This window comes from Onychostruthus taczanowskii, unplaced genomic scaffold, assembly GCF_017590055.1.
Source record: "Onychostruthus taczanowskii isolate IOZ18803 unplaced genomic scaffold, ASM1759005v1 scaffold264, whole genome shotgun sequence".
NCBI lineage: Eukaryota > Metazoa > Chordata > Aves > Passeriformes > Passeridae > Onychostruthus > Onychostruthus taczanowskii.
Genome location: NW_024499951.1, coordinates 76,397 through 82,396, shown reverse-complemented (window position 1 = coordinate 82,396; position 6,000 = coordinate 76,397).

Genomic DNA, 6,000 nt, shown 5'->3' with positions numbered 1-6,000 from the left:
GCAGAGTGTTTGCTGAAGTTTGTCTGGCCAGTTAAGCAGGAGGTTGGCTGTGCTGCAGTAGACTTATGGAAAGCAATTAAATGATTTATTACTTCTATTGAAAATGGGTTTTGGAAAGCAAACATTGTTCAGTGCAATATCACCACTAGTGACACACAGCAGTTTGCTTCTCTAAGGTTTTCCTTTAGGACCTCACAAAACATGGCAGAATACCACTGGAGTAACACTTGGTCCCAGAGGATATGTAATCCTGAGAAGAAAATGTGACTGAGCTAGGATAAAGGAGGTGTAGTCAACTTTTCTGCAGTATGAACACCAAAGAGAGCCTGAATTTGTGACAGTGAATTTCAAACATGTGATTCATGAAACAGAGACAGTCTTACAAGCCTCCACAAATCCCTGCCAGGCACAGCAAAGACATCCAGGTACTCGATTTAACTTCAGGCATTGAGATTGTCACATTCATGGTGAAGAAAGAGTCACAGATTCAATAAGGGGACATTCAGCAACATTACTGTAATTATTATAGAGATTATAAAGCTAATGCTAAAAATCCAGTGTGGGAGCTGAGTAAGGAACACTAGTTCAGGACATGAGCTATGTTAAGTGCTCAGTCTGGCAAAGGTCCTGGACATGCCACTACCATCATGATTTATGTCAAATCATGTACTGAAAGCAAGAGGACGAAGTTTAATTTGGCTCTTTGGACAGAAATACACCAACGGTCAGGAACATGTTGTTCAAACAGGCTATATGAACTTCAGTGTGCACTGAAAGTATCAAGGTGGCCTCTTGACTCATGCCACTAAAATTCATGCATCTGTTTATGCATGAAATTTAGTATGACTCCCCAAGCGGAAGAGAGTTCTGAGATCACCAGATTCCCTTCTGGTATCTAGAAAGAATCATATCAGGTAATCCCTCATTAATTTATTGATCTCTCCCTTAAACCAAATAGGTTTTTTACCTTTGCCATTTCCTAAAAAAAAATTTTTACAGGGCCTTACACATTTGATGGCTTTAAAAATATGTCTTATTTCAGATTAAGGAATATAAAGCAAACAGCTCTGTCAAACCTGTTGATTATTCCACCCTTCTTGTATTGACTTTCTGGATACAGATGATATGTGCATAAAAATATGCAAATGGACTCTTTACCTTGCATCTGAGAAAGCTGTCAGCATCAGATCTATTTGGTTCTCTACAAACATTCATTTCTACAGGCACATAATAGAAGGACTATTGTTGTAAGTAGGAATTAGGAGCACTGTAATGCAAAACACATGAAATAACAGGATTGGTATCCAATCAAACGGATGTTGTACTTACAAATCTAACACTTTACTATAAACAAAAGAATAACTCTCTCTTCCCACATTTCTTTATTGTCTCACTAGAGTTCTGCTGACTTCAGTAAATTTTGATCTGCCTTATATTGGCCTAAGTAAAAGCAGTAACACCTGCAACAACAACACAGGATTGTTTCAAATAGACTTAAAGACAATCAGCAGTGCTTGATGGGTGATACTTTCTCACTATATATATATATTATGCTAAAACTGATGTGAAGTTATTATGCTCAATAACTGATAATGCAAATGTATTGACAGAATATCATAGCAATGGGAGGGCAATAGACTGATGCAAGCAAAAAAGGGAAAAATGGTTATCAAAATACATTTAGGAAATCATAAATTCTATATACAGAGACAAAAGACAATTTAAGAACAGTAAGCATACCTATAACGATTATAAACAAAATTCTCGTAATGCTAAATATTCTGATACTTAATGAAATTGAAGAACATCATGTTATCTTCAGAACTGGCTTAAAAATATTTTTTTCCTAAATCCAAAAAATTCCCAGTAAATCAAGAAAATATTAACCTAGGATTGACATGAGGTCAAACTGTGGTGCTTTTTTTTTGGAATGCAATTTTTGTGGATGCAGTTTAGTCTAATACTCTATCAAAATATGAGAAAGCATTTCAGTGCTTTTATGTGCAACATAGACTTTTGACTTTTAATTTGTTCTGTTAATAGCTTCATTGTTTTAATTCTGATATTTAGATATTGTAAAGGAAAAATTAAGACCTACCAGAGTGAATGAACTGGCACTGTATAAATTTTCATTTCTGGAATGCCTACTACTGGTATTCTTCAAAAGCCAGAGCCCAAAAACTATTCTGAATATAGCAGCATAGCAATCTAAGTTAAAGAGCTTTTAAAAAGTCACTTTATGAGTTTTTACACCTTGCCAATTTGTCATATTTAAAAATACTGCAAAAATTTCAGACCAAGGTTATTTTCTGACATAAACCTATGCTCAAAGAAAACCAGGATTTATGTAAAAAAGATGCCATGTTCAGTGTTTGTGTAAGCCCTGTAGGAACAACATCACTGAAGGGGAAAGACACACTTGCAAAAGGGTTTCTGTTCCAGTGATGTAATTATGCACAAAAATTTATAACAGCAGAAATCACTATATCTTGCGGTTATTTTGTTAATATTTTGTGGCACAAAAGCCAGGGGTATGGCAAATAGGTTGAGACTAGCTGCAAGTTAAACAACTAGAAAGTCAGTTAGTGTGCCCTGGCAGGTTAGAACCACAAACCCAGAGAAAAGCAGGAGGGTTTTTTGGCAGTGGCAGAAGGTACTGGAGTAGCTTTCTCTGCCAAAAAGGGGTGCAGAACCCTGCCATGTTTTTCACTGGTCTTTGCATTCATTAAACAAACAAACAAACCAAAAAAAAAAAAAAAAAAGAAGAAGAAAAAAAAAAAAAGCCCAACCAAAAAAAAAAAAAAAAAAAAACCCAAAGAAACTATTACAGATTTTCAGTTTGGTGAAAGTAACTGCTGTTGCATGTTCTGATAAAGAGTGTGTCACTGGAGAGGAGAGCAACATAGAATCATGTATTCATAGAGTGGTTTGGGTTGGAAGGGGCCTTCAAAGATCATCTAGTCCAATATCCCTGTAAGGCCATCTTTCACTACATCAGGTTGCTCAAAGTGCTGTCTCACCTGACTTTGAACACTGCCAGTGATGGGGCACCCACATCTTCCTCAGGTAACTTGTTTCAATGTCTCACCACCACTATTAAAAAAAACCAAAAAACCAAACTTCTTTATCTACAGTTTAAACCTAACCTCTGTCAATTTATAACTGTTGTCCTTTGTCATGTCACTATAGTCCCTGGTAAAAAGTCTCTCTATACCTTTCATATCAGCCTCCTTTATATATTGAAAGGTTGCTGTAAGGTCTCCATGGAGCCTTCTCTTCTCCAGGCTGAACAAACTCACCCGTCAGCCTCTCTTCATAGGAGAGGTACTCCAGCCCTCTGGAACTAACACATCTGTGTCTTTCTTGTGCTGGGGAATCCAGAGCAGGATGCAGCACTCCAGGTGGGCTCTCACCAGAGGGGATGGAGTAGTGGGGAGAATCACCTCCCTCAGCCTGCTGGTCACACCTCTTATGATGCAGCCCAGGATGCAGTTGGCTGTCTGGGCTGCAAGGGCACATTGCCAGCTCATTTCCAAGTTTACATCCCCCAGTATCCTTCAGTCCTTCTCTGCAGGGATAACTCGCCATTAATTAAACACACAGATTGCACAGATACCAGGAATTGCCCAGTACTAGTTGCAGCCTGAATTCAGGGAGATGGCTCCTTTCCTGAGACTAATTGCACAGGTTTATCTGGGGGAAGGTTTGGGAGGGCAAATGAATACAGAGAGGGTATGAAATACAGGAGCTGAGCCTGCAGCAGGAGTGTAGACTGGGAGAGAAGGAGCAGGGGCTCCCTGCAGCTGAGGGCAGACCCAAAGCCAGATTTGAGAGGTGAAGGACAGAAGAGGGTTTCCCAGGGACCCTGAAGACAGCTGGCAAATCATAGGGGCTGGCAGGGGCTGGACTGAGGGAAAGCTCCTACTCTTCATAAACAGAGCTCACAGGAGACCTATTTAATGAAATCTTTTAAAACAGATTCAATTCAGAGCTCTGCACTCCCTCTCAGGGTCATCCCAAATACAGATTATTATTCTGCACTCTAGTAAATCCGGTTGAAAAATTTCGGGTTTTTTTTGTTTGTTTGTTTGGTTGGGGTTTTTTTGTTTGTTTTTTTTGGGGGTTTTTTTGGTTTTTTGGTTTTTTGGGTTTTTTTGTAAGGGAGAGCCCTTTTTACTTCAAAAGCATTCCACTTCAGTGAACTGGCTGCCTAGGGATCCTGTTAGACAATTTTGTCACATCATAATACCACTTTCAATGTCTTCTTGTATCAAATGACAGGTTGGGATTTTCAGAGAAAGCAAAGGCTTTTCTCACTTTTAGATTCTGCTGGTGTAAGCATATATTCCACTGTAAAGGACAGTGCTGACCCATCTTAGGGCATGAGCTGTACTGCAGACTGGATACATAACTAATTTCATTTTCTTTCAAAGAAAGCTGCACAGATGAAGCAGGACCTGCTAGTCCACACAGTATTCATTAGCAACAAAGATAACATGTTTCAATGTTTGCTCCCTGTTTTGACTGCAGGAACACGGAGAAACAGTTCTTAATTACTAATAATCCCTTGCATGCATTATTAACAGACTATTTTGTTCAAATAGCTGAGCCTGCAGAGTTTTACAAGCTCCATGTACAGAGTAATTCATCTTTGCTGATGATAATGAAAAACTTTGTTATTATTTTGTTAGAAGACTTTCTCAGGCAAGGCAGCCCACCTTATGAGGAAAATAAAAACAAAAAAATGTAGCTCAGTTTTAAAGCTGCAATAAAAAACTGTGCTTAGAAAAAAAAAAATCCTGAATTACCACATATTAATAAAATAGAAAATAGAAGAGAATCAGGCCCAAAAGCTATTATAAACTAGGGAATTCAAAGTGATAAAGAAGCATTGAAATGGAACTGTATTATGAAATTCCACAGTATCTACAAGCAAGGATGATATTACACAATGTTGTAGAACTGTTCATCAGATAAAATAAAAACTCATTTTTATAGAACAGACAATTTTGTTATCAGAAGTGCTAAGCCATCCCACAATATGCCCAGGGTGCAAAGAAGCTCCTTGCACTGAGTCATATTCTGCAGTGAAAAATCAACATCAAAAGCAAGCAGCTTAATTAATTAGCTATTAATAAAAACATGTCAGGAAAGTCGAGCACATTTGAGAGCATTGCACTGAAAGCAAAATATGAGACTGCTGGGAAACGTTTGCTTTTTTCAACTTGATTGGGGTTTATTTTTCAGATGTTTTTCAAGTCATTGAGCTCGAGGGAAAGGTGAATTAATAGGCATAACTTCTCCATCTGGCAGAAAGCTTTGCATTGAATAATTATTCCATTAAGAAAGTGTAAATGTAGGATGACAATGTCTTTGAAACCGCTTTTCCTTCTATAATGGCTGTAAGGGTCATTATTATGATTTACTGTGAACAGCACAACATAGACACAAAAATGTCACCCAATCAGCTACTTGCTCCTGGAAAGGCAAAGGCATCTCTTGGAGGATGTCCAGTCCAATTTATTTGGTGATGGAGAAGAACAAAAATCCACAGGAGCTATGGGAGCTATTCTGGTTCTCAGTAAACAGACACCTACAAGAAGTTCCCCATACAGATCAGCACTGCATGCTGTAAAAATTCAAAGGATTTTCCAAACTACTTATTTAGGAACAGTGTGATGAATTATAGCACTTCCTAAAAATTTTCCTGGAGCAACAGTGAAGAAAGATGGATTTATAGCATATATCTCATACCCAGGAAATCTATTCCATGACTAACCTGAAGTCTAAAAAACCAGAAAACATCATCAAGAGCAAACAGAAGGTTCAAGCAGGCATGCTAGAACTAAATTGAGGTACTTGGGGATATTAAATTTTGTGCACTGGTCCTTGAGAGAAATAGCTCTTGGTAAAAGGCTAATTTCAGGCCATAAAATAGCAGCTGGTATGGCTACAGTGCACTTTAGTAACTTTTTGTTTATAGAACAATGTGCACTGCAG